At 40.4% G+C, this 26184-nt stretch overlaps 1 protein-coding gene across 4 annotated transcripts in view; it reads left to right on the top strand.

The window, feature by feature from the left end:
• The window catches only part of FAM110B (family with sequence similarity 110 member B), a 115858-nt gene that overhangs the window by 67673 nt on the left and 22001 nt on the right, over positions 1-26184 (top strand). The window lies entirely within an intron of this gene.

A 26184-nucleotide genomic window follows, 5' to 3' on the forward strand; every position in this document is an offset into this window, starting at 1 on the left:
GGTCTACTTGGTACCACCACATTGTCGTAAGCAAAACTCACTGGTGATAACTTAGAGCAGGTAAGTTTTGAAAAAGTACTGGGTGCTAGTTTAAAGGAGGTAAAGACTAAAATTAAGGAATTTCCTGGTTTAAGCATTTAAATAAGTACAGGAAACAAGATGCACCTTGAAATTCCCATGGAGTCTGAGCATTTCTGTTTCTTAGAAATATGGTGGCATATTCTGGGTTTACCTTGGGGGCAACATTTTATTAAAGTTGTTTTATTTTAAAGGTAACACTTGAGAGAAGTGCACAAGTACTATTAAGGTTCACAGAAAACACTCAAAACCACTGGGGCTGGCACTGCAGGTAGGAAGCTGAACAGGGAAGGGTCACTTAATGGCCCCTGCAGCCCCTCACACTCTGGGACAGCTCACCCTCAAGGTGGAATCCCCTGTTGTCACAGTGACCATTGCCATCAGTGAAAAGGAACAGGCAAGTGTGGGTATGGCTTCTCCAACTGTCTTGGGTGGTGGAGGTGCTCCTTCTCCTCTGCCAGCTCTGGAAGGGACAGGATAGACAGCTTATATGTGGCTGCAGTTTGTTGGTTATGTTGCTGTCCGTAGAAAGCTGTTTCTGAACCTAACTGCTACAGTGGTTAGAAATGGTTTAATTTTCAGCATTAATATTTACTTTTCCTTAGCATAATATTCTATACTGATAACTTCAAACTTGTTGCACTGCAGTGTGGTGTGGGGTTTTTTTCCCCTCTATATATACTCCTCTATGGAGTGAAGCATCTGTAAAACAAACAATTTTTTTAAGCATAGCGTCCTTGTATTGTCTTTTCAAGTTTATATAAATTATATGTATCTATTGGCAGTCTACAGAAAAGAGGTGGAAGAGTTTTTGTTCCACATCAAAATCTGTGAATACACACATGCACACACACATACACATATGTATATCTCAAGTCTGAAAACCTGAAAACACTTGGCATGATAAAGGTGTGTGTGCCATCGTGAAGGGCGAAGTTTTGTGCAATTTGGCCGTTGCTTCCCACCGAAACTGATAACAGGTGTGAAAATTGCCAGTAGTGGTCACTTCCCATACACTGCGTGGCTTGGGAAGAAACCTGGTGTCTACCACAGGAAGGCAAGTTGAGGGACAGCTTTCCCACATCAATTGCTTTTTGAGGCAGTTGTGGTTTGTATGTGTGTGGTAACTGAGGAAAGGGTGTAGCTGGCCTCCTAGTAATTAAATATCGTTCCATCACCAGCTCACAGGTGCTTTGCTTTGCCACTCTGTGATTCTGGGAGTTTTGGGATGGATAAGTAAGAGGAAAGTGGAAGCAGGTTTGAAAGGCGAGGAGGGACATGCTGCTGTTGTGGCTGGGGCCATCCTGAGTCTGAGATGTGGTGGTGGTCTTCATTAAACTGTCAACATGTTGAGAGGTGTGTGTGCCAGTTCATCCACTGAAATCTCCTGAGGTTTTATAGCAGTTGCTAGGCAACTGCAAAACACTTCAAAGTGGTTTTTCTTCCTTCCCCTCGGACTGTCCTTGCATCATGTAGAGTAGAGGGGGAGTGAGGAGTGCAGTAGGGTATGGCATGGTGGGGTGTCTGCCCAGCAGCCACTCTCCTTCCTTCCATGTGTCACTGCCAAAGTGATGGAGAAGCACCCAGACTTGTACTGCTCTCCTCTTGCAAATTAGCAACTTTTTTACAGTGTCACAGAAATTTCATTTTTTTCATGTGTGTAAATGTTACCCTTGACAAGAGAAGACAGTATATTTTAATGTTCCTCTGACAAGGAGCGAAATTCTCGAGTAAAACTTTGGTATTAGAAGGAAGGCAATCAGTTGTGCAGCAAAGGGACATAAAATGAGAGCTCTGCTGCTGATGATCCACAAGTGCTCTTCACCCTCAGAGGACAGGCATGTGCTCAGTGTGGTCATCAGTGAAAATAACTTTAATTTTTACACCACCACAGCAGTTCACATAGTATAAAAACAACAAGTTGTGTGAACCATTTTAGCATTTGGCATTCCAGCTATTAAGTCATAAATTCTACAGTTGGTATTTCAAATTATTTCCTATAAAGTATGTGTTACATGTAAGGATTGTTTTCAAATAATTGCAGCTTGAAATTGGCTGGTGTTTCATACATTTTTATCATTAAAATACAATGTCCTTGTTGGCAGTAGTTTAGTTTTGGTATTTGATTTGTTTTCAAGCACCTTACTTTTACAACTCATGTATTGTTTTCTTGGCAAAAAGGCAGCTGCTTGGCATTCAGAGCCACTAGTTTGCAGTAACAGTTGTTGGTTCTGGTCCTTATCAGTTTTTCTTTCCAATTAAGATGCAGCTGTTATGACTTCTGGAGTGTGAGAGGATTATTTTACTCAGTGATGTAAATAGGATAATCCTAAAGTAAGGATCTGTCCTTCAAAAAAGCTGGGGGAAGAGCAGGTTGTGAGACCTCAAAGTTTAGTGAGAAGTACTCCGGGCTGTGATTTTTGTGACAAACTGAGTAAAAAAGATCCGTTGTTTCTTTTCTCATGTAAATGGTGGAGAATTAATGATTTGGAGAAGATTATCCTAAAGGATTTTTCACACCGCGTCTTTTATAACATAATAGGGGAACGTACAATTGCTAATGCTTTTGAACTTGGTTTTCTTGTGACATTTGGAGCACTTGCAGATACAGGGCTTTTTTACTTTTTAGTGAATAAAAAAAAGATGGCGGAATTTTTTACTTTTTTGCTCAGGTATGTGTTCAGTGCTGTATATGAAAAATCCCTGAGCCATTTATTGCTTTTGCAATAGCCTATAAACGGTAATCATCTGGAGATAAAGCCACAGACACAAATTATTGCAGTGTATTGCAGACTGTACAGTTCTGCTAGACTAGCCATTTAAAGTCAGGAAGTCAAGCAGACTGAAGCTGGACAGTGATACATTTGAGCTTTATGTGTAATTTCACTTTGGAGGCCCGTTATTGCATATGTGTTTTTTAAAAAGATTATAATACACTCTTTCCCGAAACTCCACCCATACAGCTGGAAGTCACTCATACCTAAATTAAGTGTATCCACAAGGGAAATCACACAAGTTAAACTGTAGTGCCACATATACATACACAGAGAGATTGTGTGTGAGGTGTGTGTTTTATATATATATATATATATATATATATATATATATATATATGCCACTACACACATATATATTATATTTTGACTGATGTTCTCCTTTATATCTTCTGGATGTGACTTTTTGGAAAGCTGGGGATGGAGTGGGAGACAGGAATCCCAGGTTACTGGCTCATTTACTGCTGTTTCATGGGGCAAAGGAAGACAAAAAGCAATTCTGGGCTTGTATACTCTTTGGAGGGATTTGCAGAGTGTCTTTGGACACTTTTTCTTCCTTTCTCTCCAGCTTTCTGAAAGGAATATAAATTATAGCCAGTTGTTTCAGTAGATCAATCAAAAATGCTTTGACATTACCTCTCAACTATAAATGACAGCATCATCTAGAAGAATAAAAACTAGTCAGCCAGATCAAAAGTACTGTCCCACTAATAAAGGGAGTAAAAGTTCCAATTAATTTTCATAATAAAAAAATCTAACTTGACAAATCATTGAACTCAGAGATCGACTTAGAATGTTAGTGCTATCAGCAGGTGATATTATAAACCAACACATCAAGCTCTTATGGACACAACCAGGAACCAATGACTTTTTTTTCCCCCTCTTTTATTTTAACACAGCAGGAGTCAGAAATAAGTTCATGTAATCTCAATATTTTTATAATTTTTCTTTTTATAAACAGCAAGACCCCAGGAATACCCCAAGGAGGTTGTTGCAGCAGGCTTATGATCAAACAAATATACAATGAGATAGAAATATCTTCTAATAGAAAATATCCAAATACACGCCTTCAAGATCTTATTTCAGATACTTGATGCTGTTTGAATAAAGACCATTGTGGGAAAACTTGGTATGATAGATGTGGCTCCTTGTCCCCATGGGGTTCCATAGTAGCCCTTGTATGAAGGTACTGGTTAGTGAGGGACGGCTGTACTGAGAGCATTTATTCTCTGGGTGAGAGTTTTCTTTTTGAGATACAAAGGAACTCATACTTTTAACAAATTTGTGTGAATGTAGGACAGATACTCTGGTCTGTTTGGGTGACTGTGAAGATGATGTCCTTTGAACACTGAACTTCATATGAAAATGTTTTTAACGTGAATATTCTCAGTTTGAAGATTGTCTGATCAAGGAAGGCAGGTTGACTTTTGGGGCATCCAGTGCCATTTAGCATGCCCCAGGATAACTGAAACAGCATGATGGGCAGGAACCTGGTGTGTAAAAAGTTCTGAAAGTGAGGTGTCACTGTGTTTGAAGTAATATTGTGACAAGGAAAGAATGTCCTCTGTTTGCCCATGAACTCGAACTGCAGATACCCTTACCAGGGCCTAAGAACTAGTTTTTGTTGCTGGTGGTGATGATTCTATTTCTCTTTATATAGGATCTGTTCCTGCACGATGAACAAAATATATTCTTAATAATTTTTAAAAATCTGTAAGAATAGTAAAAATAATAATAAATAGTTAAAAGAGCAAAACACAAAGAAAAAAATCCAATAAAACCCCAAACTCGAGAAAGCAAGAATTTTTATAACTTGCTTGGTCACTAACTTGATTATGGTGGATGTATAAAAAGTGGTCCATTTTGGTAGTACATTATGTTACCATGGTAACATTGACATACTAATTTAGAAACCCTTCAGGCTGGTTTTGAGAACACGGACATTGCATTAGTATACCAAAATATGAAAAGACTTATTGTCAAAGTAACTGCTAAATATTTAGAATTAGCCCATGTAGATACATGAGGACTTTTTTCCCCAAATTGCTATTAGGATTCACATTGTTTATAGTATTGAAAATATCTGGACCAGAAACAAGTTAATACTAATTTATCTTAATGGTTGCATTGAGTTTGTTATTAAATCAGGTTTTTTTGCTTTTTGGAACTGGACCTTTAGAGTCCCACTGTGAAAGCCAAGTTATGTGTAACTGCTTAGTCCCCCAGCTACAGGGGGCTGTTATTAAGGGAAGGCTTCATTCTTTAGATATGTGGACAGTATGTTACACTTCAAGTCCTGGATATTGACAGATTCTGCATCATCACTTGTGTCACAGATTTTACAGTCACAGATTTTTTCCAGTGGCATTGAATTGTATCAGCTGGACCTATATTGGTGAGTTTTTTACTGCCATTTAATTTCTGCGTATTTGAAAAAAATAATTCTGTTGAAGGGCTACGTAACTTGTGCCATACTACTCCATTAATCAACAACCAAAAAAAAAATCGCCAGCAGTAGGGAGCGTGCTTGTTATACTTCCTGTCATGGTTAACTACCTATATGGTAGAGTGTCTTGTAGCCTCAATTCTTTGGACCTGTCCTCATAAGACCCTCCAAGGCTGCTGTGAGCCCTTGTTTCTATCTAAAGTTGGCAAGATCTGGAGTTGTGTGGGACTAGCAAGGCATGTGCATGCCTGGGGTGCTGGTAAGGTATGGCCTTTTCACCAAATCTCATTCGGGGGATTTTTGGCAGCAGTTGGTTCACTCACAGTAGAAAATAACCACGTTTTTCTATTGCCTATCAATATATTTGTGTGCACAACTAGATTTGTCAGTTCTTTACCTAACTCAGTAAAGTTAAGAAAAAAGAACCTTAGCATGGAAAATAGGCATTATTTATTAGATCTCGGTTGATTCTGAGATTCTGCAGTCTAACTAAAGAAGACTTTTGCCTGAAAATAAGTGACAAAAAGATTGGAATATCAAGAAATGCAGTTAAAACTGAGTTGACTGAGCAGTAAGCTCTTTGAAGAAGTATGTTTAACCAAGTCTGCTTTGTAGTGACTTGGTATACTTCTTGTTTCCTGATAATTTTTAAATCTTTATAGGGGAGTGGGGGTAGGTTTTATCTTAATTTTTAAGTGGTACTAAATTGACAGATCTGGAAATTAACAGGCAGGATTAGATCATAACAACTAGTTTGACCAAAATTGAGGCTGTTCTAGATCCCGAGCTTTTATTAAAAAAAAAAATCAAAATAAAAAGTAAAGGTCTTTTTGACCCTTTCTGGTCATGAGGATTACTGTTAAACCAGTGAGCAGAATGCAGCTGAAGCACTCAGATTCTCAGGTGTCTCTGTACTAACTAGAGCTCAGAGGCACTTCATGCCCCGTGCAGCGTCAGAGAATGTTGACTCTGAAGCAGAACAACTGCAGCCTATGTCTGAAGGCTGCTGTATCTTCTCATCTGAACATGTAGTGAATCTTCCCATGTGCAGTCCTCCTCTGCAGCTTGAGGGGAAAAAACATCCCAAACCAAAACAACATGATGCTGCTTTCATGCCAGGATTTCAAGCTTTCCCATCGTAATTAATGCTGGGCAGGTATGAATTTATAAGCAGTAACCAGTGCTGTGAGCAGGGCATGTCATGTGTATTAAATAAAGTAGTTAAAACTTACCATTTTAAAAGAAAAACTGAACAAAGATAAAGGAAATCATCCACGTTTCTCGCAATTAAATGCCCTCAGAATTGAACCAGGCTATAAATCGTGCTTCTTCATGTCTTCCCCACCTCCTTTTGGGGAAACGACATTATTTTTAAACAGGATCAATTCTTTATCTTGATTCTGCTGCACCCCTACAAGCAGTTGCACCGGTGTAACCTAAGGGCTCTTTCAGAGGAGAGAGAAAGGTCTTGCTGCCACATGAGCAAAGCCACGTTCCTGCTGGAGTGCAGCTAATTCAAGTGCAGAAGTTGCCTGCAGCCACCAATCCTCATCACCATGCCTCTTCTTTTAGCAGCCTGACCCTGCCCCAGACAGACTAGCTACAGTGTCCTGGTGATGTGCTGCTGGGCCAGAATGGCCTCAGAGAGGTAACTGATCAAAACTGGAACAGTACCTAAGGAAACTGGTCTCAGACTGGGATGGACTCCAGACCAGGTCTTGGGGTAAGGTTGCAGAAATAATTCATGGGGACCCTTCCAGGGACTCTGATGCTGGATGTAGCAAAGAGAGGAGCACTGCCTCATCTCATCAGTACGGGTGAAACGTGGGCCATGTCTTAGGCAGGAGTGAGCCTCAGCCCCTGAGACCGCAGCTGTGGTGTGTTCCAGCCTGGCTGTGCTCCCCCTTCCCCTGCAGCGTGCCGGCCCACCCAGATGCCATGGCGTGGGGGAGCTCCTGCTGCTGAGTTATCCCAGCTGTGCTTCAGCTGCCTGCTACTCCCTTTCCCCTGCAAAAGTAAATAAATATTTAGAGTTTGAATTACATTACCTAGCAAGAACAATTTCACTTGCTTTTCTCCTAGCTCAATAAGGGCAGCGATGACATTTGGAAGTTACCTTAAAATAAAAAAAAAAACTTGTGTGTCTGGATTTACCTGCTGGAAATATAATTTGACAACAAATTGCTTAATTGAAGAATTTGTGTCTTGCCCAAGCACCCTGTTCAGTTTTACCAGTTCCACATCCCTTTGCTACTAAATTTTTTTTCTGGATGTCTGAGGGGCTTTTCTCATCTATAGTTCCTAGAGAATCAGTATCTTATAGTTTTTCAAGCTTGAAATAATTTATGTGATTCTGTGAGCAGGTACTCATAATCTAATTGAATTTGAAGGGTTTGGGGATGGGTGTGTGTCCTTTTTTCTCTTGTTTATGTATTGAGTGGTTGGAGGGGATTTTTTGTTTGGGTTGTATTCTTGTTTTGGGAGGTTTTTGGGGGATTGGTTATTTTGTTTGTTTGTCTTGTTTTGTTTTCTTTAAGTGGAGTATTTGCTTGCCTACTCGCCCATTGAGGAGACTAAGGCATGAAGACAACGCCAAGGTCTCCCTCCAGCAGAAGCAGCTACCCTTTGCCACGCTGTAGTACAGAATGTGAAAGCAGAGGCTGTTTTGTTTCTTTCCAGGCCCCAAATCCAAATGCCCACTCCCAGCATCCTAATGCAGGCTGTTTGTGGGCCAGTTTGTGAGCTGCCAGTACAAGACAGCCCTGCCCTCTCCTCATCGCTTCACCTCCAAGGAAGATGTGGGTGTCCCTTCCCAAAAGGTGGGGTGCTCTTATCCACAGCCTCTGTGCCGGCACTGTGTTTGGCACTTAAGGTTTGGTTTTTTTGTGGTAGGGCAGTACAGACTGATTGGATTTATAGAAGAATGTCCCAGGCTTCTTTTCCCAGCATCTTGTTTGGATTTTTTTTGTTGTTGTTGTGCTCTATATAGTCTTTTTCGAAGGTCACATGTTTTCTCCTCACTCTGGGGTTATTTTTATTTGGTTTACCCTAACTTCCCTGAACACCTAAGAAGTTGCTACTGTCATACTTTGTTCTCCCAGCAATGCTTCCCGCTGGGAGAACGATGGCTCGCAGGGCTGGTCATTCACATTTTTTTTTCCAATGCCCCAAGCTTTTATTTACCTATACATTAACATTTGCCATCCCTGATGAGACTGGGTTTTGCAGTTGGTGTCAGTGACACAAGTTGCATGTTTTCTAGCAGTCTATCAAAGGGATAGACAGAGAACAGAGCTGTTGTCACAACTGGAATTAACATGCCATATGGCCCCTACATCACCTTTCCCTTCTGTATTTATCTACCGCAGAAAAATTATTGAAAACAGTCTTCCAAACTCAAGTCTTCAGTACAAACTGTTTCTTTTTCTTCCCTGACTTCCTGCATTTTGTTTGAAGGAGGTACTGTTGTTCTTAGACTAGCAAATAAAAAAATAACTTCCCAGCTGCTAAAAATAACCTAGCTGTAACTCTATAAGGAAATATTTTCTGCAGTTTTTTACTTTTTAAGCAGCAAAGTTGTTTAGTATTCTCTGCAGGTTGACATCTCTATTGTATCTGTTTTTCCCCAATACAGCAATATAATCTCTGATCAATGGGTCTGTTAGCGATGTTTTCTCTTCAGTTTGGAGCTTCCCGTTGCTTTATTAAAGAAGTTAAGTCTCAGCTTATATAACTTTAATTTTGGGTTGTCGGGGGTTTTTTTCTTCAAAATAGGTTATGTTTAATTTCTGCCAGTATTTTACGACTTTCAGTCAAAATTGCTTCAGCAAAAGTAATTTGATGGGCAGTGTAATAAAACAGGATTTAACTGTGTGTGTTTCTTCAAGAACTTTGTCCTGCTTTGTCTCTCCTAAAGACTTCATTTTTGTCCTTTCTAAACTAAGCTGATGGTATGAAGGGGATTCAAATGCTGTTTGAATGACGTTCGAATTATGAAGAGCTGAAAACAGATGTCTGGACAAATATTCAAAGTTCAAAAGAATCAAAAGAGGTCAGAAACTTAAAATGTAAAACTGTAATTAACTTTACAAAAGTTAATCCCAAAGAAAACTATTGCATGTCATGGAGAGACTTCAAAAAGGGTAGTACCATAAAATGCTTGGGAATAATACTAGCAAGGGTCTGAAATACGATGGGAAGGAGCCGTACAGCTGTTGGCTACGTAAAGATGCCCAACTTTGTATACTGCAGAGGGGAGTTGTGGCTCTGAAGGCCTGATTCTGACCCCCCTGAAGTTGGATCTCTATTGATGTTGGTTGGCATTGCAACAAACTCTGTCTTTCTCTTGCTTGGACACCTCATATAGACAGTCAGTTGTAGATGCTTTATCCCTTTGGAAGAGATCAACAATATTTGAAGGATTTCAGGAAAGGGAAGCACAAATGTGAGAAATAAAATTGAAGGCAAAATTAAATTGAAATGCAAAAGAAATTTTTAATATAGGTGGTGTAACAATAATTATGAATTAACAGAGAAAAATATAAAAGTACTCATTTTGTAGATGAATAAACCCAGAGAACAGCCTACTACAGACATTGGGAAAAGGCTCTAGCACTTGTGGTCTCTAGTACTAGATCTTACAAGCCATTAGCTAAGAGATGGTAGAGAATAATCTTCAGTTGTCTGGGTAATGGGCCGAAGAAGGGATCAGCTCCTTTTCCTAACGTCTGTAGTTCCTAATTGCTTATTAGACTTTTATATGTATGAAAGTTATGGGAAGACTGTCTGTCTCTCTGATTTTCCTGCAGATCCCTCATCAGTGAAAAAAAAATTGTGTCCTAGGAATGAACTTTCCTGTTTCTCTAGAAACCCATTAACTAAATTAGACAATATGAACTCTACTTACTGTGACAGATCTGCTGTCTGTTGGCATGATACAGAGATAGTACTGGCTTTTCTTCCCTTTATAATTTCATTCTCAGGTCTTTCATGTAACCTATGTCCATTTACATGAAGTGTGGGGGCTCTTTTTACCCCAGATTGGATCTATTCTGACACATCTCCTTATTCTATTTTCTAAAATTGAAAACAAATAATCATTTAGATTGGAAAGGACATTTAATACCATGAAGTCCCACCCTTAACCTATCACTGCCAAGGCTACCATTAAACCATGTCCCTAAGCACTGTATTTCCACATGTTTGAAGTATCTCCAGGGATGGTGATTCAAGCATTTCCCTGGGCAGCCTGTTCAAGTGCTTTTGGGGAAAAACTTTTCCTAATGTCCAATCTAAACCACCCTTGGTGTGACTTGAGGCCATTTCCTCTTGTCCGATTGCTTGTTACCTGGGAAAAGAGACCAACCCCCGACCTCTCTAGAACCTTCTATCAGGCAACTGTAGAGAGCAGTAAGGTCCCCTCTGAGCCTCCATTTCTCTAGGCTAAACAATGCCAGTTCCTTCAGCTGCTCCTCGCAGGACTTGTGCTTCAGACCTTTCACCAGCTTTCTTGCCCTTCTCTGGGCACTCCAGCATCTCAAAGTCTTCCTTTGTAGTGAAGTGCCCAAAACTGAGCACAGGATTCGAGATGCAGCCTCACCAGTGCTGAGTACAGGGGGACAAGCATCATCCTAATCTTGCTGGCCACAGTATTTCTGGTCATGCTCCAGGTAAAACATCTAGTAACACTTACCCAAAATTCATTAAAACAAAGTTGCTTCTCAAAGTAGGACCTGTCCAGATTGATTTTCCCCTTTGTGAATCATTTGCAATGATTCTATGACAAGCTTGGCTGCTCTATTTTCTAGTGAATATTGAGTAGGTTTTGCTTCTCTGGTGATCTCTCTGTTATCTTTGGCTAAGCCCATAGCCAGTGGGAAAAAAATCCTCCCATGTTACCTTACTTTGGACTTCCCATGCTGCCTGTGCTTGAGGATGTCCTTGGGGGGAGCATTGCAGTTTTGAGCTGATAGGATACAAATTATGGGGCAAGCTAAAATACATTGCTATCCATTAAGCCTTTCCCCTCTGGATTCACATGTAGTTGAACAGTTGTGCACATAGTTGTGCAGGAACCATTCTTTTGTATAAACAGACTAGTTACTGTGTTGTGTGAAGTGTATAATCCCTTCTTTTAAAGAACTACAGTTTTAAAAACACAAATGTTGAGTCCGACAGCTAGAAAGCAGCTTGAGTAGGTGTGGTTGCAAGGGAGCTGTCGGAGCTTGCCCTGCCTGGGACAGCTTCAGCCACTGCAGGAGGCTGGGTGCTGGGAAACTCAAGCTCCAGCCCTCCTAGGAATAGCAGAGCCCCAAGGGAAAAGAGTCAGGGCTTTCTCCGTTTCACCTTCCACTAACATGGGACCTGGCTGCATTTCTCACCTTCCTGCAGCTACTCAAGAGTTTTACTCTCTTGACTGTGGGAGGGTTGGCTCTGCAGAAAGGTAAGTAGTCTGCTGGTTTGACAGCCTCAGTGCCCCAAGTGCTGTATTTATCACCAGGGAGGTCTGGCCTCGGCGCCGGCTCCCCCCCAGCGTTCGTCAGCACTGGGTCGAGGTGCCGGCACGGCAGCAAGCAGCCTCCAGCAGAGATAATTCTTATCATGTGTGCTGCTGGCTTGGCTCTGCTTTTCCTCACGTGGTGACAATTTCTGCCTGCCATCGGTTCCCCCCTTGTATCCCAGTCATACAGGCAACAAACATGGCCAAAGGATGTGTCCTCATGCAGTCTTAATGTTCACGCCTTCAGTCTTCATTAGCAAACTTTGGGAACGTGAATTCTTCCCAATCACTTTGCCATTTCCTGACATTTATCATTAAATGTCTCCTATGCTGACATTATTCTTTAAATTGCATTGGGACTGTTGTCTCATTCAAGACGCAGGTCAGCAGGAAAACAGTCTAGTGTGGAGAAATACACTGTTGCTGTTCACTGGGGTCAGAGCGACCTATATTCGAAATGGTCTGTGCTCCTTGGCTGACCCAGCATCCTCAGGCTGCAGCCTGTTTGTCTGGGCTGCAGTTGCAGACCAAGAACAAATTTTGTTGAGGAGCAAGATTTCTGCCTGTTTAATCTACTAAAATTTGGAGTTTGGAAATTTGGGGCAAAATGGAGGGAAATAGTGAAAGCAAGAGAAAGAAACGCAGAAAAAGAGAAGTTGTAATTGAGAAGCTTGACTGAAGCACAAGATGTATTTTGGTCATATGCTGGAGTGTGTTTCAGCGGTTCAATTTGTTAATTTTCTAGAACAGGCATGAAATTGCTATATTTATGTATATAAAAATTAATAATAGATTACAAAAGCAACCCATTCGCTTTTTTTGAGTGGGAGGAGAAATGAAGAGCTGCTTGAAGGCAAAACATTTCTAATTGTTTAGGGTTTTTTTTAATTTTTTTTTTTTTTTTAAGAAAGCTTCTTTTTCATTGTGTGTTTTGCTGCTGCCCACACTGATGCTGGAGGAGAGCATCTGTGCAGTCTGCATTAATCGATTCAGAGGGTGGCCGACCGTGCTCGGTGCTTCCTTCAGGTCACGACTGCCACAGTTTGCCACTGTCTTTTATGCGTGCATGAGCAGGGACACACATGTCCAAGATGTGGGAGTGCAAGTTTTAGATGCACTTGGCAACAGCCCCCGCACATGCCGAATGTGATGCCTGCTCACAGAAAAACACAGACCAGAAAAGGCCAGGGAGCTTTTCCTGAGGAGTAGTAAGGTGAAGCTTGTAGGAGCATGCCTCACATTGCTTCTGCTGTTAAAAGCAGATAGTTTTTTTTGTTTGTTTGTTTCCTTCTAGACCACAAAATGCTCCTAACTGCTTTCCTGATGCCCAGCAATGGCACCACTACCCCAGGGAAAGGATCTTGCCATTCCCATTTGTACAAGGAACAAACCCTGGGTCAGTGGTGAAGACTCAGGAATATTTTTTGCAAGGTCTGTCTGACTAATCTGAAGAATTTTGGGGGTTTTGATAGGGGTTTTGAGCACAACAGAAGTGAGGGTTTGGGGTGGGTTCCCTCCCACACCTTTTTTCCTTGAGAAATTTCTGGGTGGTTGTGCTGGTTGAACAATCCAGAGGGAAACAGCAGCATTCCTGCAGGGGCTTGCAAGAATTTATACTGGGTTTTTGCTGACACCTATTTTTATATCAGAGATGGCAAAAACATACTGACATATTTAGTCTATCTGCTTGGGAATACATTTCATTTCCATATGCATCCAGCCTTGCAGAGGGTTTGATAAGTTGGGTTACTTGTTTTAGCTCATCTGAGCTTCTCCCTTCCCTTGGAGCTGATCCAGAAAAATATCTTGAAAGAGTAGGTTTTGTGTGGGGAGAATGAGATTTAGTTTGCATTATGAGAAAAATTTGAAAAGTTTTCACAAAATGTGATGACTAGATTTGATATCCTGTAGTTTTTAGTTAGTCTAGAAGAGATATTTTTTCTTCCTCTCCGAATCCTAGTTATCTGTGGGGATGGTGATCATTATTTTTATTCTTTGGTATTTTGATCTAGGAACTAAATAATTTCTTTAATGAGTAGGTTCTCTCTCTGTCTCTGATGGTGTTTCTGACATTTTCCACTTACCCTTATCTCCCCCTGCCATGAGGTAGGTTCTGTTTACTCTGTATAAAATATTTTGCATTATAAACAGTGACATTTTGCTTAGGATTTTCATCCTTCTCTGCGAGAATTGGATAAGTATGCAGGGTAGGAAAGCAGTGGTTTTTCTGGCATTCAGAATAAAATATATAAATAAATACTATAAATGTACATCTATACACATATACGTAATATGAAAAAAGTCTGTATTTCCAATTAGTGCATCTGGAGGAGGGCAATCAGTGTGACACAGAGTCTGGAGCACAAGTCTTAGGACGAGTGGCTGAGGGAGCTGCGGTTGTTTATCCCAGAGAAAAGAAAGCTCCCCTTCAATAAGGGGACCTTATTGCTCTCTAGAACTACCTGAAAGTGAACGGAGGGTCTGTCTCTTCTCCCAGGAAGGACATATAAAAATGGCCTCAAGTTGCACCTGGGAAGGTTTAGATTGGGTATCAGGAAAGTCTCTTCACTGCAAGGGTGGTCAAGCATTGCAACAGGCTGCCCAGAGAAGTGATGGAATCACCATCCCTGAAGTGTGGCATGTGGATGTGGCACTTAGGGATACAGCTTAGTATGATGAACGTGGTGGTGCTGCGTTAACAGTTGGACTCGATGCTCTTAGAGGTCTTTTCTAACCTTAATGATTCTATGATTCTAATTATCTCTTTTCAGCTTCTAAGCTTTCTCCTGCAACACTGAAATTAATGGCAATATTTTGACATTTCAGTTACTCATTTTCTACTATAGCTACTGATGGTAAATGAAAGAAGGTAAATGAATTCAAGCAGGGAAAAAAAGCAATTTTATAAGGATTAGTAAGGTAAGGTAAAAAAATATCATGAGTGAAGTTTTAAAGAAATTTTCACTGGCAGCATGGCATATATTTATCTTCCAAAACATGCATGACATCACATGAGAAAGGTGCAGTCTGTCACATTGATATAATGCGGTGCTTCACTGTGAAAATGTAGCACTTACAAATTTATTTAGCAGTTTGGGGGGATGTTACCCCAAGTTATTGTTCTTATATGTGCTATAGAAATGCATGTAGGTATTTAGGTCTTGCACATTTACTGACATGAATTTTTTCAGAAATAGCAGTAGTTGTTTAACTTTGTGCACTGTGGAAAACAGGTATTTAAATACTCTCCAAATCGGTGATTTTGACAGACTTTTCTTGTGGTCTTTTACCTCCTGTGAATTTTAAAATATGAAACCTAAAAACCCGATTTTTTGATTTACCTACTCATTCCTGGTTTGTCTTATCCTTTTGCTTTTATCAATACATTTTAATTCAGAACTTGTAGTTAAATTCAGGCTTTCGGAAGGGTTCACAAAATCAGCAACTTAGCGTATGGTTTGTCACTTTTGCTTTTATAACAGCTGTAAGAAAATAAATAATAAAATATTTACAGCACAAGGGCGGGCAGTTTTTGTGATAGCCCGTTTTCATATAAGATTACAGCAAAAAAGGGGCAAAGTGCTAAGTTTCATAATTCACTGAAGTTTGACACTTTTAAAGTTTGTGTTATAACAGCACTTCATAGGCTATAGTGGGGCTGTTTCAAGTTCTGTTGTAAATCTGACTTTACAAGGCTCTAATGTTCTGTAGGCTAATAAAAATCACTCTAGGATTGAATTTATGAAATAAAAAATTTGGTGAGCTTATTATATTTTTATGCTCAGGGTATTTTGTCATCTCAGATGTTTTTTCACCAAAATTGCATTGCTCTTGAATTTTGTAATAAATCTTAAAGCTTACCTTCATGTCTGAGGGGGGAGGGGGAAGAAAGAAAGGAAAAAAGAAGAAGGCATCCCAGATATAGAAGTTTTGTGTCTGCACAGTGAAGTTTAAGGTATCAACATGAGCTTTTGGCACTCGAGAAAAGGGCATAACTATTGAGCATGAAATGTAGTGTAATATTAAGTGATAACGTTTTCACAGGGTTAAAGTATAAGCCTTCCATGAGCTACAGAGGATAAGCCATAAGCCCCAGAAAGTTGTCTTTTCTGGAAGACTGCCCCTGTGCACTGCACATCTCTCCTTGTTAAAAATGCCTGGGGTTAAGTAGGAGAGGAAATTGTCTGACCTGAAATTTTGAGGCTTCATGTACTTTTTGCGTAGTATCCTTTGAAGGATTCGCCTGCTTGGCAACATACTATGAAAATGCAGACAGTTTGGAAGCGTGATCTAAAATGTGCATCATGATTCCGCGTGAACAGCGCTGAGTTACAGGAGAATTCAGCCCTCGGTCAGCACACTGCGCTTTGCTGGGTAGGTGGTAGTGGTGCAAGGCAGTGCAGGGCTGCCATAACATTCCCAGAAACCTTGCTCCCTTCTCTTTGCAGTAGTGATGTGAGAACAGTGACAACTTAGGCTCAGGAATACTGTATTAACATTTCTTTCAATACCTATGCTACTTTGTAATTTATGCTAGTTGTGTTCAGTTTCTGGCTACCTTGCCTAATCTGGAAAGAGTGGAATATCACATACAAGGGTAACACCAGCCCACCTGCAAGGCTTTTAATGGCCTTGTCAGCAGAAAGGAAATCCATTCAAGAGCAATAAATATAAGGGCAGGAAGGACTCTGGAGCAAAGACTTAAAAAACTTCCCTAAGCTGTTCTCCTTCCCCTGCATCTGTGGGCCTGAAGTCACGCTAGTTTACTGAGTGAGATATAATAAGCTTACAGAGGGTCAGGGGTTGGTGGCAGTAGCATGCTATCCTCCCTCACCAGCTTGTGTCCTGAGTATTGCTGTTCTAGGCTGTTTCCATGCACAAGGCACATTGGATTTTTTTGCTGTTGGGTGAAGAAGAGAGAATTGAGGAACTATGAGAACTATGCCGTGCAGACCCAAGGGAGCCCCTGCAGTCACAAAACCTGTGGCACACAATGCACATTTTGGACAAGGGCACACTGTTGTTTCGTGTCTAATTCAGGCACTGGGAGGGACCCTGTGGGCTGGGCTGGGCTCATTTGGGCTGGCAATCAGGCTTGCATTGCTCAGGTGCACGAGAGACATGCCCGGAGAAGAAGGAGAAATCAGCATAGAATAAAAGCAGCTCCAAAGGACAGATATTGCCTTCATTCTGGATATTTTAGAAGCTGTGGTCCACAGCTTTCCTTACAGTTAGGCAGGAAGGTCACTTTTCTTTCCATTAGGCATTGTTGTTTCAAGACAGGGAGGGAGGAATTGAAAACTAAGGGGACTTCTGAAACTAAGTTTCTTTTAGATATCATCTGTGGTAAGAAAAACAAAGGCTTTTTTATTAGTATACTTTTTCATATAGCTAGACCTTCATTTGAGCATTTCTGTATGCTGTATTGTTTGTATTTTCGAACTTGAGCTTAAAGTGCTAGGGCAGCTGGAGACTTCTTTTCCCTAGCTCTGGTCTGTGAGGAATTACTGGACCAGAAGAGAAGTTCTCCCAAGAAAGAAGACGAGGACAAGAGTTTCAGGTGAGCACATAAGGGCTTCTCCTAAAGGAAGGGCGTTAAGGTATGTTTGGTGGTATGAACACTTAATTTGCCTCAATTTGCATCCTTTGAATCATATTGTACTGAAGTCATGCTCTGTCAGGCAGGACAGTTGTTCAAGTGCCCAGTGTTGTGAGCATGCATGACAGGAAAATCCTTTTACAATGACAGCACCTGGTTGGAGTATATCTGATTGTGTGTTAGATGCCTTAGACATAGGTGGTTTTGTTTTAGGAAGTGTAAAATAATGTGCCCCCAGGCAGCCGTGCAGCTTTGGTGTGAGGACAGCTGTGGAGGATGGTTTCAGAGGTGTAATACAAAAAAAATGCTTGCTCATTTTAACCCTCTGTGCCCTCTGTAGTTTCATTTCAAAGTAAGCAAACTCGATGCAGTTTCTGTTCCTAGGAGGGTTTAGTTCAGGGGCAGAAGCACAGACAAGTTTGAACACAGATCAGTTGTTTGCTTTGGATTTATGTTCACTGGTATCAGCAGTGCATGGTGAATTGGCAGCACAGCAAGTCCTGTGATAAGAACGAATGTCTGGGCGGTAGACTCTCCCCATGCTCCAATTTGAAATCTTCTGGATGTCTTCTGCTGTGAATGGGGTTGAATGTAACTGGGGGTGGGGGGTACATTATTACATATAATGAGAAAGCATCTGAGCGATTATTCTTGAGAGGCGCTGTTCTTATTTGAAGGGAAAGGAGGGGAGTGGAAACTTCTCTGTGTTGGCATTGTGATGCAGAGTGACTGCGTGTGGGTACCATCTCTGCTTGTGTTATGAAGGCCAATGAATAAAGCCGTGTTTGGGCACATATATTTTTAATGGCATGACCCTTTTGGGATGGTTTTGTGTACTCCTCTACTACCAGATCAGAAAATAGGAGTAGTTTTACTAAGCCTTTTGTCACATGTTTGTTGAGGTTGTGGAAGCACACAGCAAGGGTTGCTTTTGCTTTGTATAGAAAGTGAGTTCTTCCTTGGAGATCTGATTATTTTTACTTTTGGGGGTGTGTGGGTTTAACTAAAGAACACGTGTTCACACAGTTGTGCCATTTAAATCAATGTGGGGTTACTCAGTGTGTATTCAGTGCTGCAAGCCCACAGCGAGTACAACAGAACATTTTATTGTCTGAAGACAATGCTAATAATGGCAGTATTAAAACAGCATTGTAATTTCACAAGACAATATTCTGTTCCCAGAACTGTAAAATGACAAAGCTGTTTGCCATTGTCAGACAGGGGAACAGGAGGTGACCTGCAGTACAAACAGCACCCTCTGCTTCCTCTGGGCTGGGCTGGTGTGCCCTGCCCCTATCTGCTCCTGCTTTCTGGGACCTGCTCCAGAGTTTGTCACAGCAGCGAGCACCTTTGCAAAGCTGGGAGCTCTTGTCACACAGCCACCTCCCAGAGTGATCCTACTCTGAGCTGCTTTCGTCCAGCAGGTGAGCCATCCACCAGCACCCTGGCCAGCTGAAATGGCTGGAAGGGCATGTTCTACTTAGGGCTGCTGCAGTGCTTGACCCCACCAGGTATGTAGTTGGCTGAAGGAGAATTCAGTATAGGTGTAGTCTTTTGCAGTTAATACGTTGCGGATTCCATAGCATTCCCATAACTTATGAAACAGCAGTTCAGAAGTGAAGAGACATTGGTCATGCTCTTCTTTACCATGAGCTTTGATGATGGGATTGTAGGATGAAAGCAATGTGGCTGTGGTGACTAGTGGAGGGCAGCTATGCTGTCCTTGTAACTGAGGTATAGCTTATAAGTGCAAATAAGTTGTCACTAAGAAATTAATAAACTTTACATATGTGTCATTAATCCTTAGCACTACCTCTTACTGTGTAAAAACAATAAGTTCCTTATCAAAAGAGTTGTTAATAATTCTTGGATCCTGAAAAGGGGAAGTGGTGGGAGCTATAAAGGTTTATTCTTTCATAGAAAATATTAAAACATTTCCACCCTCTTAAATGCTCCTTTTCAGTGGGTTCCTGGTATACTGGTGTAATAGTCACATTGAATAATGACAGTGTGGACAATATGATGAGAAAATGAGCCAAAGAAGAGATTGTTGGCAGTGTGGAGACACTGGTTAGAAATCTCACCAACCTTAAACCACATTTGTAGGATTATGGCTTACATCCAGTGTGGATTTCATCTGCAGTATGATGCCATTTGGAGGTTCATCAATGAGCACATTGACATTAACGTTGCAAAGTTTGCTTCTATGCCTTAGTAATTAGCAGGTAAAATAGCTGTGAATCCAGACCCTGAGATCTTTCACTGAACATCTCTAAGATGCAAAGCCCCTGAGGACTTACTTCTTCAGTGACTCCCAGGAGCTATGTGACAAAGTACCAGAGGGTTGTGCTTTAATTTCAGTAGCTTCGTTTTGGAGTTGTGCTCATCTCTTAAAATGGATGTTTTTAAAATGTAGTTTGTGTTTGGTTGGGATACTGAAGAAAAAGAGCTGATTTAAGGAAAATTGAATCGGGGGAGAGTGTTGCATGTTTTACAGTGTTGAGATTCCAGGCATCTTTGCTGTGAAAAATGGGAGTTTAATTGCCCAGTTTCTGTGTGGGTTTGCTGAGTTGCTTTAGTTCGTTTGTTCTCTGCCAGTTTCTAATAATGCATTATTTGTTTTCACTAAACAGAAAAAATTAATTCAGTGATCTCTGTTGCTCAGTGTCTACTGGAAATACTGCTACTGAATTGTATCACTGCAAATATTTGTATGTTCTTGCTTAAACTGTCGGTAGAAACATTGGAGAGAGCCAAATAGTCTAACTCGAGATTGCTTGCATATCCTCTGTTTTCTTTTGATGAAATCATTGCACGGTTCTACCTCATCATGATCTTCCATGAGCCACAAGGAGCAGATCACATCATTATTATTGAGCTGGCTAGTTCAGTCAATGTGATATGCACCACAGAACTTTATGGGGTACTCTTGGCAATTTCCTTCTCTAGTATGTGTTTTATGGCATGAGAACATCTCCTTTGTTGCTAAATACCAATGTTTGTTATTCCTATCCCTTGGTTCTATCTCCTCTGCGTGCCCCTGCATACCTGTATCTCGAGTCGAGTACAGTGTATTTGAGGCCTGTGTTCAGTATTACAGCATGCCAACCAGGCTTGCATAGAATGGCACAGCCCATCAGCCCTTGTTTAGCCCCTACTGACAGTTAAACATCAGCATTAGCAGCTTTTTGTCTTCTCATCTCTTTCCTGAACTGATTCTGTAATACTGTACACAAAGCAGTCCTGCACAGCATTGCCTCTTAACCCAGTGTCCTGATGAATATATTACAGGTGCCTACTGCTAAAAAGGAGAGATCATGCTTTTCTTTGTCTAGGTAGTTCTTGTTCTCCTCCTCCTGTTTTCTTGATTTCCTCAAGTCATCCTGTTTTGTGTACTGTTGACAAGTAAATCACTGAGAGATGAAAAAAGCAGATGAAAAAAGCAGAAGAGCCGAGGAGATGCCTGGTGCATACTGAGAAGCAAATATCTCAGTCTTTCAAGAATGGAAAAAAAGGGGAGATAGAAAGAGGTCAATATATATGGTGATTAATTTAAACATGTACTTATATATTACTCTGCCTTCCATGTCTGGATCATCTGCTGCTGAAGATCGTGTGAGGCAAAGAGACACTGACTTTTGGCACCACTGAGGCAGAGGTAGCAAGATGAGATCAGAGAATCGTACAGGTTGGAGGGGACTTCCCGAGGTCGCCTGATACACCCTGCTGACCAAACTGGGTCCCATGTGGTCAGGTTGCTCAGGGCCATGAGCCAGGACAGTTTGAGCATCTCCAAGGATGAAGGTCCAGCAGACCCTCTGGGCTCCTGTTTCGGTGTTCACCTCCTTGACAATAAAGACTTTTCTCTGTATGAGACCTGAATATCCCATGTTGCAGCTCTGGTCAGTGGCTCCCCTCCCTCTCTGTGCACCTTTGCAGGCCATCTGTGTTCCCTCCTGTCAGGCAGTAGCAGACAGTGGGTAGGTCCCCCTGTAGCCTTCTCTTTTCAAGGCTGATCAAACACAGTGCTCTCACTCTCTCCTCCTATGCTGCAGCCCCACAACTGGCTCTGATGCATCAGCATGGGTCTGGCACTAGGCAGCCTGTGCCACTCCAGGCAGTGTGTCTGCAGGACAAACCCTTTCCTGTGCTGCATCCCAGACAGACCCCTGAGACTGGTTCCTCTTTTCACGTCAACCGATTTAAGGTCGCACTTTTCCAACCTTTTTGCACAACATCTCCAAAAAAGTAACATTTTCAAATATTTGCATATAGTATGATGTCACACCAAAATCTATGTATAATAATGAAAAAAAAAAAAACCACCAACAAATAACTGTTAATTCTTAACTCCCATTACTCTTATCTGTTGTGTGGTTCATTTTTACAACTGTCTCCATCCAGCAGGTCTTGATCCTGACTTTTTTCTTGAAGAACTTAAATTTGTTGTCTGGAGTAAAATTAAATATTTTGCAGTCAAATGCAAACATCCAACCCAAAAAGGTGAATGCTGCTCCAGGTCCACATTCTGTGTGTAAATCATATTCTGTTAGCAATTGAAGTGGAAAAATGGCTCTTACATAGTTTTCTTTCTGCTGCTTCCCTGATTTTTTATATTAGGTTGCCCCTGGTATTTCAAGAGCCTGTATACAGATACTGTATACTCTTACAGCAAATCCAAACACAGTTTAGCAGGGCAAAGCACAGTTGGAGACTGGCTCAGTGCCCAGAGCCTGCTTTTAACCTCTGCAAAGGCCCTTCTCTTTCTCAGCAATGCTGAGCGTGGTGCAGATATCCCACATTTTTTTGCTAGGGGAGAGAAAAGAAAATCTCAGGATAGAATTTCTGAATCCTAGTGAATCAGATGTAACAAGTACCGGCCTGAAAGTAGGCATCAGATTATATAGATCCTGAGAAACAGGATAAGGCATACTGTAAACATCCAGGTAATGAGCAGAGAGCCATGGCACTTGATGAATTCTCATGTAATTTTTGAAGATATCCATTATATCCCAGCTGAAAATTCACACACAGTTTCTGTGTATGTATTCTAAAAGCATTATGGTTTTCAGAATATGCACCGTGAAACGGTAGAGTTTTAACTCTTTTTTTTTTTCTTTTTATGTGCTGACCATTAAATATTGTCTAATGTGGGTAGGAATTCTATGTGGCTAATTTAGACTTTGGACAGTACATTGTCTTCTTACAGGTATATTTGAGAATTCATGTAGAGTAATCCACACACTCATCAAGGAACTATTGACTGTAAGTTAAAGCAAAGAGTATGTCAAGAGATTCACTCTTTGATTTTATGCTGTTATTTCTCACTGACTGAAGAAATTGGATGTGTCTCTCCATCCATAAAATAAAGTTATCCCAACACAATATCAAACCACTCTTGAAGAGCTGTTGCTTATAGCATGATGCTCCTCTTGGAACTTGACATAATGTGCATCCCTTTATAAGGTGCATGAATAAAATATTAGAAAGGTAGAGTTTGTGACCTAGTTAGAAGTTATGTGTGTGATCTCTTCTCCTTGGCTAAACTGAGGAAACAGCTAGAGTGGGAGATATCTTTATATACAACAAACCTTGTCTTAATTTTTGGTTTGGTTTCTTTTAACGAAAGGATCATTTATGAGTGTGTGCTCTTTTGATTTGGGGCTGAACATAAAATAGCTAGACATCAGAAAACTTAGTATGCACAGTGAAATTTAATTAAGTACCAGCATAAAAATTAAAGATTGTTTTGTAGAGAGGAAGCAAGAATCTCCTTTTGGTACTAGAAGCACATATGTAGTTAAGTCCTATTTTCATCTCCTCCTCTTCACCGAGAGGTGTTAGTACTAGACACGTATGATTTGCTGCCAAGGGTGATGGGCCAGGGATATAAGGAGGAATGGACTACATTCCTTCATCTTGCATGGTGCCTTCTTCATATAGCAAAGGTGCAAGAAGTCTAATTTTTTTAAAGGCAGTCTTTAACTTTGTGCATTTCAGTTTGAATTGCTAAATTTGGTCTTCACAGACACCAAGCAATTATTTCATGATCTCACTTTGACTTTTGGGTGCTAAGTACCTCTTGAAAGTATGCACAGAATCTCTGAATTCAGGCTTAATGAACTATTCTCATGAAAAATAGAAACCTAACTTTTTAAATGCCTGAATTCATCTTTCTTTCCTTTGGTAAAAATTATGCAAAAGTATATCTGTTTATAAAAGTATTTTTATATCTATAATATATACGGTAAATGTTGGGAAAGGTAATAAGCATCAGATGTGCTCCAGTTACGCTACTCCAGCTTGAACTATTTATTTCAAAAATTGCTTTTCTTTTGTGGTATATTAGGCAAAGCTGAATACAATTACACGTGTTCAAACATGTTCAGTGTTAACTCTCAGAATGAGAGGTTACCTGCAAATTTTTGTGATTCATAATAATTGTGAGACTAAAAAAAAAAAAAAAAAAAAAAAAAAAAAAAAAAAAAAAAAAAAAAAAAAAAAAAAAAAAAAAAAAAAAAAAAAAAAACAACCAAACAACAACAAAAAAGCACAGCCATGCAAATGGAGAAGTAGAGGATTCCATTATGGAAAACACCAGATACACATTTTGAGTGAGATAAGACACTGACTCATCCACATGTGAGTATTTCATATAAACCATCAAACCTTTTAAGTCACCTTTTGCTGGCAGTACCAAAGGCAGCAAAATCCTCACGTGTTTCATGCAGGCAAAATTCAGTGATGAATTGAATTTCATCAACTTAAACATTTTCCATTTCTCTTCTGTGGCTCTGTCTTGGTGGTTTGGTTTTTGTTTTGTTTTGTTTTCCTCCTCTATTATGTTGATTTTTTTGGTTTTGTTTTCAAAAAATGCAGTGAGATTCATGTTTTTACGAAGAAAGAGATGCTTGGGAGGTAATTAGCACAATTTTTGTTTTCAGTTATGGCAAACATATCGTAAGTAACCTATTCTGTGTTGGTGCAGCTTGTGGTTCCAACCTCCTGCTGTATTACATGCACTGTGTGCCCCTCAGCAGAGCACCAGCAACAGCTTCGAGCTTCCTCTCCTCTCGTCTCATTTAGAGGTTGGCCAGCTTGGGCTCGCAGCGTTCCTCTCTGTGTGTCTGCACATGTCAGTGTGTGGTCTCCTAATTAAGATTTGTTGTCATCCAGATAGTTCAAATAAAGTTTCGTGTGTGGTTGTCACTTTTCCTGTTGTGGTATTTTTGTGATTTTAATGTTCAAGGACAAGACTTCTCTGAACATGCATGAAGGCAAAAAGCAGATCAGCTGTGGAAAGTATATTTAGGTATAAATATTTTAGCTTTTCATAAGGAGGACAGACTGCAAGATGCTTTTAGTTGGCATGATGTTATCTTCCTGAAAATTGTTTTATAATAATTTTATTCCATTTTTTCTTTCAGTTTGCATCAGCAAGGGGAATAACAGTCTTTACTTTAATTATTCTTCATTAAGATTCACATCTCTGAGTTTAAACTGAGATAAGCTTTGGCGATTCTAAGGTTGTGGATGTCCAAAGAGAAGCGAGGTTCTGGCTCAGGAAGCAAACTCCCTGTTTTCCAGCAAGTAAAAATAGGAAGAATCAACTACACTCCCTGAATCCTCACCATGGTGCCTGTGTGCTTACCCCAGGCACGGGGCTCACCATGCTTCTGAGTTAAGAGATGCTTAAGAAGATATGTCCTTGACAATGCCTTTGAGAATTTGTTATGAGATATATCCCTCTGCTGGTGGTATCCAGGAGGGATAGATGTCTCTTTCATTCTTCAGATGTATCTCAAAGAAGTCCAGATGTCAGACTTTCTCCATTCTAAAATCTTCACTGGGATCTTGCTTATGTGGGCAAACATGTTGGTCATACCTTCCTCTGAGATTTTGAAATTTTGAATATGCAGTGTCAGTCACAAGGCTCAGAGGTTTGTTTTTCTTGTAGCATGGTGCTCTTTATTGTAAGGATATTGAGATGACAAGGGACCAGCTAAAGGGACTACATAGTTATGTGTGTTCCACTTGCATGTCAATGACTCTTAGTTGTAAAGGTCTCAACTCCAATATTGAGATATTACTTAATGAGTCTTCTAAATGTGTCGTGTTACTAGAATGTTCTGGCACCACAGATGGAAGCAGAACTTCTGTCCTGACAGCACCCAGCCTGCATGTGCATGTCTTCAAGTCAGTCAGTCTTGAAAAGGAGCCATCACTCCTTCCTGAACAATTTTCATATCCTTTTGCTTGCCAAATGGTAAACAAAAAAAAAAAAAAAATCTAAAAATGGTAGAAATGTTTAGATTTTATCTAGCTACAAACCTAATTTTAAGATAGCCAGAACTCATAGTGGTTTTTGAAGTTTTTCACTTGACCTTGATTTCACCATCAGATAAAGAGAGACTGTTGAAATTAGGATAATGAGCCATTGCAGTGTGCCATCTGCCCAGCCATTGTGGAGTATTTTTCTAGGCATTCCAGAAAGATTTTTTTGAGAAAAATTTGAATGAGTGTGGGATTTTATAGGGAAAAAAAGCTAAAGAGAAATGTCAGTTTAGAGGAGAATGTGGTAGTTCACACCTATATAATTGGTTCATTTGAAAATTATTGAAGAAGTTAATATTTTTTAGTCTGTGTCCAAATTTTCTTATCTTGGTTTAGGTGCTTCCTGTCCTAGTGTTAGGCATTTTCTGCCCTTACAGAGGAGATTAAAACTTTTAGCTGAAGCTATGGTAGTAAACCAGCTCAGTGTCATGAATTTTTGTGATTTTTAGAAGTC

Source organism: Empidonax traillii, unplaced genomic scaffold (assembly GCF_003031625.1).
Source record: "Empidonax traillii isolate 1590-97213 ecotype Southwest subspecies unplaced genomic scaffold, ASM303162v1 scaffold971:size222662, whole genome shotgun sequence".
Classification (NCBI taxonomy): Eukaryota; Metazoa; Chordata; class Aves; order Passeriformes; family Tyrannidae; genus Empidonax; species Empidonax traillii.